The sequence below is a fragment of the Molothrus aeneus genome, unplaced genomic scaffold, assembly GCF_037042795.1.
Source record: "Molothrus aeneus isolate 106 unplaced genomic scaffold, BPBGC_Maene_1.0 scaffold_80, whole genome shotgun sequence".
NCBI classification, from domain to species: Eukaryota; Metazoa; Chordata; class Aves; order Passeriformes; family Icteridae; genus Molothrus; species Molothrus aeneus.
This window is the reverse complement of record NW_027099232.1, coordinates 88,962-104,487: the sequence shown is the minus strand read 5'-3', so window position 1 is coordinate 104,487 and position 15,526 is coordinate 88,962. Positions and strand designations below refer to the sequence as shown.

General features: G+C 39.0%; 1 pseudogene; it reads right to left on the bottom strand.

Moving 5' to 3' along the window:
- Nucleotides 1-862: 862 nt before the first annotated feature.
- On the bottom strand, nt 863-15,109 carry LOC136571178 (SWI/SNF-related matrix-associated actin-dependent regulator of chromatin subfamily A member 5-like; annotated as a pseudogene).
- Between the last annotated feature and the right edge of the window lie 417 nt (nt 15,110-15,526).

The window sequence follows — 15,526 nt, the reverse complement described above, 5'->3', positions numbered from 1 at the left end:
ACGTTAGATGATGGCATCTCAGTCAGCAGATGCCAGATACAGCATCAGGAAGGGACAATGTAGGGATCACTCATGCATGGCACTGTTTGACTGGCTCAGGGCAGAATGAGAGTTGCAAACTACAACTGTGCACAGCTGGAGTCAGCACCAGTTCCTTTCACTCCAGTCACAACCGTCACTGCACTTACCACAGCTGAGTGTGTGAGAGAAGGGGTTGTTTCCCACATTTTCCTTGTTCTGTCCTGGTGGTTGTTTGCCAACAGACCCAATTCTGCCGTGCTTAGGCCATTCTAATGAAGTGCAGACCTCAGCCTGACTCACCTACCTTTCTTCTGGCTCAGATGTTAAGCAAAAAGTGTTAACAGTTTTGTTCCAATCATTATTCTAAAAGTAAATAACCAGCCTTTCCACAAATTTCAAGGAACTGAATATATTGGTACCATAAGTTCAGTAAAGGTAAAGTCAGAGCCACAAAATTTCCAGAAATAGAGTTTGAGTGGCGGCTGGTACCAAGAAAACACCACTAAACAGTTCTGTTTATCATCATGTTCACAGCAACCCAAGATGAAACAAACTGGGGGATGACTAAATAACTATGCATTGAAGTGGAAACAGTAGTGAAAAAAAGGCCACAAGAAGCCTTATTAATAAATGAAGACAATTTATTACTTCAAGTGTTAATGGTAAAAAAAATTCAGCACAGCTGTTGCAATTAAAAAAGTGAAACTACAATTAAGTACTATGTTCTAGTTCAATAAACAGATGAACCCAATGTTCTTCAAAACAGTTAAGCATTATACAGTACATCTTATGAAGACCCGTAAATTAAAGAACTACTTCTTAAATTTAGAGATTAAAAAAGTTCTGCATTCACAACTTTAGCTTCTTTTTTCTCCCACGCCCATCAGGAGTGCCATCCATTTTGCGCTTCTGTGCCTGCAAGGTAAGATTTTATACTAAGCTGTTGTCATACAGAAAGGCTGTGAGCAAGCAATGTGTTTCAAAACAAAGCAGATGGAGAAGATCAACACCCTGGCAGCTTTAAAATATGATCAATTGCAAATGTGGCATTTAGCAAATACGCACATCTTTTCTGTTGTTTTTCATGCTCCAAATCTGGAAGAGCGTGATTTCACAGAGGTAGAAAGTGTATAAAAACAAGTAAGGATGGTATAAAGCTTCCTATTATGAAAAGGTATTTCTAAATACCCATTTAAATATTCTGTGAACACGTCTAAGAAGCTTAATATTCCATCACTATTAACCTTACTGATTTCTGCACATCTGTCAACTAAGTTGTGCTTCTAGGTTTTTGCTTCAACAGCTCTAGGCAACAACCTGAACAAATGGAGGTAGGAAAATACATAAAGGTGATATTTTATTTACAAAATAGGCCTATTTGCATATTAGGAATACTTTGAATTTAGTCAGCAAAGAGCGCTGTCAAGCATTTGTGCTATTTTCCCAAATCTAGCTCTACAGGCCCATTTGTAAATAGATCTGTGGATGATTTAGCAGATTCTATAAATCAAAATGCCAAATACATCCCTAATGTACTTACCAGGGTAAATCTATACAGTGTACCAACCCAGTGATCCAAAACCTAACAAGTTTATCTGCTCCAAAGCATGTGAGCTACACTTAAGAACCTTTTTTCTTCTATTTGACATCCTCAACTGGACTAGATGAACACTGACATGAACTTTAGGCAGCTTTTAACATTGCTCTCTAAGTTGCTGGTTTCAAATAACTTTAGATATCACTTGTCCTAGACGCTTGGAAAAACGCTGTTTTCAAGTGAGCTTTTTCACAGAAATGCCTTTTTAAATCTTACTGAAGATGGTTTTGGTCCACGTTTCTTCTTTTCTGCCTTTTCCTTTTCTTCCAGTTCCATGTTTTCTCTTTCAATGAGTGTGATTAAAGTATTACACCTCCTTTGTAGCTCCTGCATTACACAACATATTCAATCAGTACCTTAGGCAGCCACTTAATGTAAAAATCCTCTTAGAATATTAAAAATGCTGGTGAGTAGGTAAGTAGTTTGCTGGATCTTGTCAGAATAACAAAGAAACAATTAAATGTTTCATGCTACTTACTTCCTGGCTGGCTTCACAGGGATGGATTTGATTGCAGATGTTTGCTTTGTAAAAGACATTTATATTTAACTCAAACTGTAAAAGCATACCTTAGAATTTTGAACTTCTCCTCCCATTTGCCACGGCTACATTTGACACCTGTACAGTTGTCAGAAAGTTATTAAGAGGTAAAACCTTGTTCCCATGCACCTACCTCAGTATTTCAGCAGCAATTTAATTAACTTAATTTAATATTGTGATAGGCATTCATGAACAAAAAGGAGCTATATATATATTTATATATATACCATTGCAGTTCTGGACTTGAGAAACCAGTCAAATCTGAATTGCGGCGAGTTTCGGATACATTGTCTTAATTCATCATAGACATTTTCTTTATCAAATCCTAGTTTGTGAAGCATACAGATTAGGAAGCGATCCTCCTCTTCGGTGTAATTCTTCCCTTTATTAGTACCATAGGATATTCTTAGTTGGTGGAAAGGGGCTTTATATCTCCCAATCTGAACAAAACAAGTAAGACCACATAAAGCTAAGAAATAGGTCAGAATTAGCATGGAAGTCTTTTGTATAAAAGCATTAAATCACATGAAGACAGAAAACTATAACTTTAAGCATCTCCCATGCTAAGTCTTCACAAGAAAATGACTTTAGGTTCAGAACAGTGCATTTATCAAAGCTATCTAAACAGGCAAATTCTGGTTTCGACAACAGACAGCTTTGTCATCTTCTGACTAATGGCAGGCTTTCACTACACTTAAAAACAGGCAAGACTGGTCAGGATTCAAGTGGCAACGATCCTTTTGGACAAAAATCTTCAGGAACTGGTAAAGTCAGAGTAAGAGTAAAAAGGTACGTGACAGCTGGCACGTGGTTTGGCTGCCTTCTGGTTTATTGACTCTGACACTTCTTCCCTAGAAGACAACTAACTCAGCAAACCTGAAGTGGGGAGAAAATTGCGACAAAGTGTCTTAATTAACTATAAATCTCTTCACTACCAACTACTTGGTGAAACACAAACAAGAACAAAAGCTTCCTCTGTTGGATTAGTCTTTTTTAAGTGCTCTCTAATCTCATGTTTCTAACTCCCTCTGTCTTCTGCCATCTCTACCTGTTTCTACTTTACTCCAGTTCTCTCCACCTGTTTTCCTATGTTTCTCTCTCCCCCACTGCTCTACCCACCTACCTCTCTCCCTTCTCTTCCTCCATTTCTCTCTCTCCATCCCTCTCCATTTTTCTCTCCATCCCTCTATCTCCCCCATTTCTCCCTCTCTCCATCCCCCTCTCTCCATTTCTCTCTCTCTCTCTTAATTTCAGTTCCATGTGTCCAGAAGGAACTGTGCTCCTCCCCAAAGCCTGTACTATGTGGAGTTACACAGCACTCTGAACTGTGTGCTGTAATACAGCAGACTGTTACAAACACCAGGGTAGACCATAGCTAAGGGTGTCATCACAGCACTTCCGTGGGATGGAAAAGCCATAGGAAGAAATTGCTGAGTGTTATGCAAAGAGGCCACTGTCATGCCCAAGATGTCTTCATACATCAGCAGCACTGGCCAGACAGGGGTCATGCATCTCCCCTCACTGGCACCAGGAAAAAAAAAAAGAAACTGAGCAAAGCCACCTTTGTATCGAGAGCCTTTTTTATGCTGATTCGTCTCTGAATTCTAGCTTCTCCTCTTTCAATCTGAGCCATGATCTTCTCTATGTCTTGGACTTCATTGCATCTTTCCCAGAACACAGCTAAGAAAAGAACAACTTCTTAGTATCTTATCATGCATTGTAAAAGTCAGAGGTTTAACCTTAAAAAAAGGATGTTAGCTGTTCCTTCCTTTTACCAGAGCTTACTGCTGTGTGACAACAGACACGCCTTGAGCTGGTAAGAAACCTTCCCTTCCAGCTACCATGTGCTGCAGTAGTAAAAATGCTGGTTTGAAGAGGGTAGATATAGGAATCTTCAGTTTAAGTGAGGTACAATACAGGCCAGTAAGACTTTTGTGTGTCAGTCTCCTCGAAGGAAACAAAGCTTCTTCAAATGAAAACGGATGTAACAGAATACAGTTTTATCAAGAGAAGCAAGAGGGCAACTGAGTGCCCGAAGACAAGCAAGTGCCTGAAAGACCATTAGGTGTTTAAATAAGGGGTTTTTGTAGAAGATTTTTTCACATTTTCAACTTGCTCTATACCTCTAGAAATGTAGTGCCAGGACTTTGCAGCTGCACTACAGTGGAAAAAAAATCTCTTCTAATGCGAGGTTAAGACTCAGGTTACCAGTGGTGGCTGTAGGTTCAATCGTGATGTATCTACTGAGTTCTGCTCTCGAGGAGCAGGTAAAGGTTAACTTCTCATTAATGAATACAAGGAAAAGGGAAATCTCTTCAGCTAAGCAGTGTTTCTCAGCATTTCCCTTTGCAAAAATTAACAAGAACTGAAGACAGTGCTACCCAGTTAGATTCAGGATATAGTGAAATGGCTCAGCAGGAGTTCATGTGTGCATTTTAGTACAGCCTTAGTTGTGCAGGGGGTAATGATGGTAAAAGACAGAGCAGCAGATCCAAAATACATCAATATAATTCTACCCCAAAAATCTTAAAACAGCAGTGTAAGAAATTGTCAGCTGTAGGATGTTACCATGTTCTCAGGCAGTTCAAATGAGCCAAGCAGAGTTAGATACTCTCAGAGCTGAGTACAGAATTAAGTTACCTGAATACTCAATGACTTCCTCTGGGGTTTTTCCTTCGACTTCTCGTGCTATATTTTCAATGTCATCATGGCCCCATTTCTCATTGGCTTTGATGAACTGGTTGAAATCTCTCTTATTCCAGTTAGTGAAGCCCTATACAGCAATCAAGAGGAAACATTGCACAGAGGTTCAGGATTTGTCCATCTCCGAATTTGATTCAACTGGTTTCTTGAAATTGCCTGTAACACTTCCATCATTCCACAGTGTTAAACCTTTTCTTTCTCTGCAGTTTAATTTAGTAGAACTCTTTTTATGCTGCAGTCACTGTAGTCTCTCTATTTAAGTACTGCAAAATGACTAGCACTACTTCTTTATTTACCTAGTAATTTCTGGTAAGTTTTCAGCTGAAAAATTAATCCCTCCTCCTAATAGTCTCTCTGTGGGATTACTTTCTAAGAAAAAAAAATTGCTCAAGTGAAAGTAGTGTAATGGCTTTTGTTTTGTCAAAAAGGCCCCCCAAGTGCCTCACAGACACCCTCAGCCATTGCATCATTGCAGTGACCACTGCATGGTCACTCTCCCTCAGAAGGACTAAAGCCATCTCGTGATGCTGATTTTCAGCAGAGACACAAGTAGCACTGCTGAAGTCATGAGCCAAAGTAGGTTCATTTCATATTACCAAGAGCTTTTACAAGTAGTGGGAAGTAGCAAGTTCTGCCAGCCATGTTGTGATTTAGCCACAGCTTACTGGACTGTACTGATTCCTGACCTCTGTGATTCTGGTGTCTCCACAGTGAGCTGTTCCAGCTCATTACTACGCAAGCAAGAAATCCTGTCCTGTAATTCCGATCCCCTGCCAAAATACAACGTGTAAATAAAATATCCAAATAAGGCATATCAAGCATTCACCTGGTTTTAAATTATTTAAATATACAGGCTTCCTAATTATATACCTATTCAGCTCACACCCTCTTTCAGTGAGGGGAACTATCCACTACCAGATGTGGTTTAGGAAAATTGACCGTTCAGACTCCAAGATTCACTTCCATATGGGTGTGAAAGTGAGGCAGAATATGTGCATTAAATAATGTGGAATGCAGCACACCCAGCTCTGCAGCCATTCTGCAAGGTCTCATGGAAAGACTTCACAGTCTATAGTGAACGCCAGACTAGGATTCAGGAGAATCCTTGGTGCACATTCCTCAAAGATATCCTATGACATAGGCCTATGACAAACCTAATGCTAGAAACTCTTTTCAGTCAGAACCAAACTTTGCAGATGTGGTAACTACGGCACAGTGACCAAGAAATGTTCCCATAATGCTGTGAAACACAAAACAAGCTTTGGCTGATTTCAGTCTCACTGAAGACCCAACAATACCTGGGTTAGAAGTTTCTCTTTTTCTTCCAGTTCTTCATCATTAAGAGGTTCAGCCTCATCAATCTTAAGCTGCTCTTCCTTTTGTGCTTGGGCTGCATTTGGGAGATCAGGATTACGAGGTACCTGAAAGGTTTTGCACTTTGTAAAACTGAATTAATTTTTCACAGATAATTACTAATTGTCACCTTTCTGTTAATATAACCTAATAGCTTCTACAGCTGAACATGATTTTATTTCATTTAAATTACTGTGAAAGGCTGGAAAAGTACATATTCTCCTACTGTTGCATTAAACTGTTCCATTGCAAGAATTTAGGGAATAACACAGAAGGGACTGGACCTTAAGGATCACCTCTTTTCCAAGCCCCTGCTATGGGCAGGGCCACCTTCTGCTTAGACAAGGATGCTCAAAGGCTCGTCCAACATGGCCTTGAACACTTCCAAGCACGTGGAATGTGGGTCATCCACAGCTTCTCTGGGCAAATTGTGCCAGTGCCTCACCACACTCACAGTGAAGAATTTCCTTCCAATATCCAACCTAAACCTGCCCTCTGTCAGTTTAAAGCTGCTCCCTTGTAAAAAGTCCCTTTTCAGCTTTCCTGCAAGCCCCCTCTAGGTACTGAAAGGCTGCAATCAGGTTGCTCCAGAGCCTTTGCTTCTCCAGACTGAACAATCCCAACTCTCAGCCTTTGCTCTTAAGAGAGGTGCTCCATCCCTCTGGTCAAGGAAATTCTTCAGTTACCTTGCAATTGTTTTCCTGTAGTAGAGAATCTCTTTTTCCAATAGTTCAACAGGCGAGGAGGAAAGAACTGGAAGTCCTGTACATTTGGCTGTTTTGGAGGCCGTGGAGCCTGAAACACAAAGTTTGCATTTGCTCCCTTTCACATCCAGAATCTGCTTGCTTGTAAGAAGTAATTTAAGTTTATGAGCAAACAAAAAGCATTATTGTTACAAAAATGCACTGTCTTAACTTGGGGGGAAAAAAGTCACACCATGCAAGACACACCAACCACCACAAAGAATTCTAAAAGTAAAAGAGCAGTGAGAGAAGGGGAAGAGAGGTCTTTTGGGAGGAGGTGGCTGGTGAAAAAGTCACACGTGTTTAAAGCATTAATCTTGCACAGGAAAATTTACAGCTGCTTAAATAAGAACTAGAAAAAACTTGATCTTAGCCTCCCTAACGTCTTACAAGTTTCATACTGATCTTATTTTTTCTCACAGAAGTTTGTCTCAAGTCTTTTGGAAATTTTTTCTAAATTTAGATAAAAAGTGAACTCCACTTTATAAAAGTGAACAGAGCAGTTTTTATGACTCAAGACCTATTTGTTGCTTAGAGCTTTAGCCATTTACCATACATATTGAAAAAATTTATTTCTTTTGATTAGTCAACTCACCTTGGGTGCTTTTGGTTCACTGACTCGAAGAGCCTCTCTGAAGTAAGCATCCACAGCATAATTGGCTTTTCTTTCTCTTTTAGCTGGTTCAATCCACTCTGTAAATGCCAACTATAAAAACAAAACCCATCACCCCCAAAACCAAAAATTAAGTCTTGCAAGATCATGAGAGCAGCTACAAGTTTTATGTAAAATTAGATCTACATCTACTTCATTATAAGTGTTATTTAAACTATTTTCATAGATGACACTGTATTTTACCCAATACCTCTTAAATAAGTATGACTAAAACATGCAATTCAGTGCATTCCTCCAAAAGAAACTTAAAACATTACCTTCTGTTTTTCTCTGTAGTCTTCCCCTTCAAAATTATACACGCTAGATTCAGTATCCATAGTAAAATTCCTAAGGGAGCTTTCACCCATCTTTGAAAGTTTTCCGTTCATTTCCGCAGTCTTGGACAGGGGATACAGAAAAGAATAGTAGCCATTTGGATGGTACTTCATTATTTAACATCTCATTCCCAGATAGAACGGGAGCCATTTTGGAAGGCACGTCATTATTAAACACCTCATTCCAGAAAGGAGCCACTCTGAAAGGTACTTCATTTTAAAGCATCCCATTGCCAGAAAGAAGAGGAGCCATTCCAGAAGGTACTTGACTATAAAACATCTTATTGACAACATCAGAAAAAACAGACACGATTGAGTAACACAAAAACCCTCTACAGCAAAAACCCCTTTTCTCTCCAGCTTGGAACCAAGTTATCATCCAGAGACTCACTATCTTGCCATCACATTTAAATCTACAGGTGAGCTTCCCCTTTTCAAACCTTCTCACCTTCTTTGCCCCTCTTTCCAAAATGTGATCAATATCTTCATCTGTAATCTCACTATCCTTTGAAGCAAACACGTGTGTTGCTCCATGTCTGATCATTTGCAGCATTTCATCCTTTCCAAGTTTATTCAGGTTTTGATCCACCAATCTTCCTAAAGATAAAAATGCTTGAGGATAGCAACTCACTAAAGAGTTTATGTTATGGAAGGAGCGATACAGGATTTTCTCCCCCTTATATTTCCACATACAAACTACATATTACTGATTCCAAGCAAGTCAACTAAGGTTACCTTACTTTCCTCTGTCTATTAGAAAAAGGAAAGGCATTCATTTAAATTTAAAGTGAAAGAAGAAACTGAGTGCTTTAAAAAGCCTAATCTGACTATATCCCACTAGGCAGGTAAGCAAAAAGTTAGTGAGGAAATGCCTACTCCTACAGTAAAACAAATTTCCAAGTGGATGAGGCCTTTGCACATGAACTCCCTTCAGAGCTCAGATGAGGCAAAAGCAACACTCCCACTGGCTCTTACTGGCTGATTGCACCATGATTTACAATGGGAGAAGAAGGGAATTTCATCCTAGATCCCAAGTGCCTTCCTATACTTGCCTTGCTGGATGACTATGGAATCCAGGCGCAGTTTCATTTCTGCACGCTCCACTATCCTTTCCTCCACGGTATTGTCTGTAATAAACCTGAACACACGGACAGTCTTGGTCTGCCCAATTCTGTGCGCTCGATCCTGCCCAAAACAGTAACAAAAAATTCAGCACTTGCCTTCCAGCATGACTACATAATGAGGTTTAAGATTTTCATTATTTACAGCACACAAATTTACAAAACACAACAGCACAGGTTACTTAAATGTTTACAGCCATCCATGGCTACCCAAGATATTACATTTTTATCTACATTGCAGGTTTGGGGTTTTTTTTTTCAATAACACTGACAGTGAGTGTGTCTCTATGTGTCATAGCTAAGAAACAGCAGGATTTGGGGTTTTTCATTAAATCACATCGAGGAGAAGATTTGGATGCTTCTGACCTTAAGCAACCTTCTGTAGAATCAAAGCATGAAGAAATCATCTCTCTGCTGACCAAAAGCTGCCTTTCTCAAAATCCTTCAGTAGTGCCATGAATAGTTCAAGAAAAATACAATACCCTGCCTCTCCTGACTAGTGAAACACGAACCACTGTGAGAATCAGTATTCTCAACACACACCTGTAGTGGTAGCTGGTACTGCCTCATTTGAGCTATTAGACACCAGTTCCATCATTCTTTTGAAGTGATTTTTGCTAGAGTCCTTGAGACCCACAGGTTGACTGAAATAATTTAAGACATTTCCAAGACTTGTCTCTGAAAGGCCTCATTTGTCAAAAAAAAAAAAAAACAAAAAAAACCCAACCAAAAATCCAAAAATCCACTGGCAGTTTTTAGATAGCTTTGCTTTCCTAGGTGCTCACTAATGTCCTTGACATGTATCCAGGATGGAGATGCATCCACATGTACTTAAAAAAACCCCTAAGGATAGTCGCTAAAATGAGATCCTTTCATTACCATCACCATAAAAGCAGTTTTTGAAAACTTTAATTCAACTTTTCTTTATCTCATTTTCAAGATCGCAGGAAAAACAGTGAAAACACATTCACCTCCACTCCCCACAACAGCTTTATAGTTTTGGGATTAACGACCTAGATTTAATTCATTTTTGCTTACTCAAGTAGGCTATTTGCATTAAACAATACTATGAGGTGTAGCACACACCCAGCATTTCCCACTACATAAAACACTGTATAACCCAAATGTGACTGAGGACTACTGGTTCCACACAGTGGAAGCTGCACTTGAACTGAAAATTAGTCTTACAAATCCTGCTCCTGTGCTAAAATGGGAAAATACCAATTTATTTTGGAAGTACACATTTCTAGCAAAGTACCGTGAGAAAAAGAAAAACAAAACCCCATAATTTCCATCTGGAATCTTACCATAGCCTGGAGATCTACTTGTGGATTCCAGTCTGAATCATAGAGAATTACAACATCAGCAGTAGCCAGATTGATTCCAAGACCTCCTGCTCGTGTACTCAACATGAACACAAATTTTGAGCTGTCAGGATCGTTGAATGCATTAATGGAAGCCTAAATAAATGAAAAGAATGTATCAGTTAAACAAAATGTTTTACAAGTAGTATTTTTACATAAATACAATCCCTGAAGTTGTAAATACCTGTCGCTCATTGTGAGGAGTTTGTCCATCCAGTCTGCAATATTCGTAATTTCTCCACATACAGTAATCTTCCAAAATATCTAGAACTCTTGTCATCTTACTGAAGATTAGAACCCTCGAGCCTGTTTGGGTAAAAAGGTTTCTTATGCTTCCACCAAAATACAAGATTAAACAAACTCTCCAAGTCTGCACTACCAGAAAAGGAAGGAGGACAATTCCATGTACTAAGAAGAAAAGTCGTTTGAATTTCAGACCCAAACTACAATGCAGGGCTGCAGCTGCTGCTGCCACAGCACATCCATGCCATAGGACACCTTTGTCTTACCCTGATATGTCACTGTCTAATTAATGGCTGGCTTCTCCTTTTCATTTTGTGTTGTACTCCTCAAGAAAAAGTTCCCAGACATGGCAGAGTAAGATGGTAACACAAACATAAAAACATCATCAAGTATAAATAATAAAATTTTGAAGTATTTGATTGTTTTGGATTTAAGATCTCTAGAAATAAAGTGAATTCTTCTTAAGTACTTGTCAGTTTACTTACCTGCCAAGAACAACTTAAATTTAAAAAAAAAGGTTCAGTACTTTATGCATATACACTCAACCATTTCCAGTCTACTGGAGAAATTTAAGTAAAACACAGGATATAACAAAGTTTCTACTTCCTTTTGTCCTTTGGACTCAAGGGTTAATACTGAACTCTCTTGTTTAAGACGCTAATTTCATTTGAGACCAGTCCAGTATTAATTACAACACCTCATCAATAAACCTGATATCAGGAAGAAACCAAGATCAAAAAAGCACAGTAACCACTGAATTGCTTGGTTTTTAGTCTTGAGTTATACAGTCACAGCTGCCTGGATGATACCTAGATAGAAAGTACAGTTTACTTCTATACTACAGAAGGTTGAGGTTTGGACGTGGTTTTGTTTTTCTGCAAAGTGTCCCCACTCACAAACCTGCATCCAGCTTCTTCAGCAAAGTTACTACTGTAAGCATACTCAAAAAATAGTGAGTTAAAATTTATTCCAGTGTCAAAAACTCTGTTGCAAGTGACCTTTACAGTAACCCATTTCAAAGCTCAAATAACTTTAAAACAACTCATGAGTTCCCCCATGTCTGAGTGTTTATAGAATACACAGAAAAACCTCAGGTACTGTTCAAAATCACATCCAGCAAGAAAGACCAACGTTTCACACAGGATTTGACTTGAACTATGTATGAGGACTCTGAATCTGAAATGGTCCTTCATGGCGAATCAAAGGTGTAGCTAAAATACTACATAATTATATTTCAGATAGCTAAGAAAACGATGAAAGAAAATCTAAAGCCCCAATCAAATGATGTTTTTATGGTGTGAACTTAGCTGGGATGAAAAAATGGGAAAAAAAAAGAAATCAAAACACTTCAGCACAAAAAGCCATAATGGACTATTGATCCAAGCTGCTATCATACTAGAAACCAACAGTAATCCTGGCTAAAGTCTGCTGGGTTTTGCTCAGAATACACAAAAACGTTACTGAACCAAAAAACTCTCAAAACCCCAGAAAGGAGATGCATACCTTGTTCTTTCAACTTAGGTAGCAATTTGTCTAGAACTACCATCTTGCCACTGTTAGTGACCAAATGCATGTCTGTTGTGTAAGGTGGGCCAGGCTCTGCTCCATCAAAGAGGTACGGGTGATTGCAGCATTTCCGCAGCTGCATCAGGATGTTCAGCAGTCTCATCTTGTCCAGCTTCCCAGCTGAGTTCAGGATATCTATATCCTTCATCAGGATTCGGGTATACCTACAGCAGGGAAAGAACAAAACCCTTCTGTTCACTCTCAAATGAAGTCTAAAATGAAGCTGGGGGATGATTTACAAGCTGCATCTTTCGCTGGTGCAGGGGGAGGAGGAGGAAAGGTTTGAATACACGTAAACCAGGAAAAGCCTGTGGGAGACAGAACCTGCCCTCAGCATCATGGCAGCCATGGGACATGGTTTGGGTGTCATTCTTCTGCCTCTGGGCAAGTCAGAAATGTAGCACAGACTCACAGAATTGATTGGGTTGGAAGAGAACTCTGAGATCATCAGTTCCAACCTTAGGCTAAACACCACCATCCACTGGGTGCCACATCCAGCTGTTTCCTAAATACCTCCAGAGATGGTGAATCCACCACCTGTCTGAGCAGCCTATTCCAATGCTTGACAACCCTTTCCATTAAGAGATTCCTCCTGATGTTTGACCTGAACCTCCCTTGGTGTAGTTTGAGGCCATTTCTTCTTGTTCTGTTGCCTGGGAGAAGAGGCTGATGACCCCCTCGGCTGCACCCTCCCATCCAGGAGTTGTGCAGAGCAAAAAGGTTCCTCCTGAACCTCCTCTCCTTTGAGCAAGAAGTTAAGCAAGTTTTCATAAGTCTTTAGGCTACAAATACTGTCTAAAGCTCACCTTACCCTTCATTTAATCAGGTAAATCTCCCTGACATGCATGGTTCTGTCATAGCAGTGTCAGAAAGAAACAGGTATAAACTGGGAGTATACCAGAGAGAATAAATTGAGTTCTACACAACCTCCAAGTCACAGACAGCACATTCCTTCTGAGCCTGAACCACAGCCCAGTCAAGCACATGCATTAATTACCATTCTCGCTGCATTTTGCTGAGGCCCACATAAATTTTAACTTCCTTCTTTGGAGGCAAGCTTTTCTCCACATCAGCCTTGATGCGACGGAGAAGGAATGGTCGTGGCACCTGAAAGAGGTTCATCATTAAATGCATTTTGGAAACTGAAACACTGATCAGGTCAATGGATGAATCAAAGAGCAGATATTCTCTAGCACAGATACATCATCTAGTGTTAGACAATCTGAAAAAAAAAAAGCGCAACCTATATGGAGAAATTATTTGCTATACATAGGATATACGTGTGCTTTATTTGAAAGACTCAAAGATTAGGTCAAAATGATCTTTAACATGGTTCTGTGTCCTTGGACTTGATTCTGCTTGACTGAAAAGTTGTGGAATAATCTCTCTCATCCTAATAGTCTATCATAGGAAGCATGAGAAGAACTGTTTGGGATTTAACTTAGGTAAATGTAACCCTTGTATAAAAGGCAAAAGGACTCACCATATGAAGGCGCTCCACCAGTTTTTGATCCCCTAGACAGTTGTTGGTATCAAACCACGAATCAAAATCCTGTATCAACAAAATCATTGGTTTATAAGAGGCTTCCTTTCAAGGTACAGTAGCATCACAATGGTGAACAAATACAACTCTCATATGGCCAGGAAGTAAAAGAACAAATTACCTTATTTGGCCTATTTTATGAAAAGCTTTATAACAAACATTTCCAACTCAATCTATCACTTATCAGTAACTGACACCACTAACTATACATATCCAGGTCTACTTTCAAATTGGGAAAACCAGCAAAATTAATTTGATTCAGAAACAAAAGACTTACTTCAGCTGAGTTAAAGACATCTGGCAAAAGGAAGTTGAGAAGTGCCCAGAGTTCATGTAAATTGTTCTGAAGTGGAGTTCCAGTTAATAGCAGTCGGTTGGTAGTCTTGAATTCCCTTACAATTTCTGATAACTGAAGGACAGTGAGACATGACCAAATATCACACACATATATATAAACATTACTAGTCCCTACACCACCACCTAAATAACCCACACAGATCTCTTGCTTAGTGTAAAATAAATTACCTGTGATTTTTCATTTTTAATCCTGTGGGCCTCATCTATAACAAGGTATCTCCAGTTGAACTTTTTGAATACTGACTTCTCTTTGATAAGCATTTCATATGATGTTACACAGACATCCCATTCTCCAGGCAGCAACACATCTCTCACAAAGGCAGCCTAGGTAACAAGGTGACAGCTGGTTACTGAGGCTTTGTCAAATTTAAAGGGAGTTAAGTTCCACTTTTTCCACAGGGAGAAGTCTAAGTACATGATATGATGTCCTCTGCCCTATGCAGGTCCATGATGCTCAATAAATAAGGGGAATTTCCTCAGTCAGAGACATAAAATCAGAGTGTTGCACCTATGCAAGGAGCAAATGATGTTTTGAAAAATGGGGCTCTTACACTGTATTATGTAAACACTTCTCCCCATCGCTGTTCATCCATCCAGATAAAATGGAACCTCTTTCCTCTTCAAATGTCAAATATGTAATAGATATTTGGAAATGGAAAGGATACCTTAGGCTACATGCTAATGTACTTCCTTCAATTAGGTTTTATGATTATGACCTTTATTCCAACAATAATTTAATGTTTTAATTAAATTTGCAACCATTTTCATTGCTGCAAGATGTCCTTCATCTCCCTCTACTGTAATTTAATGGAGTGGTTTTCAATCACAATCAGCAATATCTAACAAGAAATTTTAATACCTCTTTTCAGGGATCTAAAATGGATCTTTCATGTTTTAAAACAAACTTCATACCAGTGCTATGGCAAGGAATAATTCCCACCTCTACTGTAAGCAAATAATACACATTTTCCATTTTGGCAACCAGATGTGGAATATTAAATGTTAGTTACAAAAAGAAAATGAAAAGACTTAAACTCCTTTAAGTAAGAATGAGGAAAGTTGAAAAAATTAAAAATTAAACTAATAATCGCACCTTGGTAAAGAATATCCATTGGTAATTACAATGTCTCTTGACTTATGACATGTTTCTGACTAAACATCAAAATCTGGATGCAGGTTACTGGGTTCAGTCTTCGTATATCTTTAATATCTCTGATTTTCAAGAATCCACTTGCTCAGAAAATATCCATTACATTTGAAATAATACTCATATTTGAACACCTTTTGACAATATTGTGATCTGCCCAGCCACAGACATTCAAAGGAGTGACTTACACAATGCAAAAGATTTCTGGAAATAGGTTACAGCAGAATATTACTTGTGCACTTA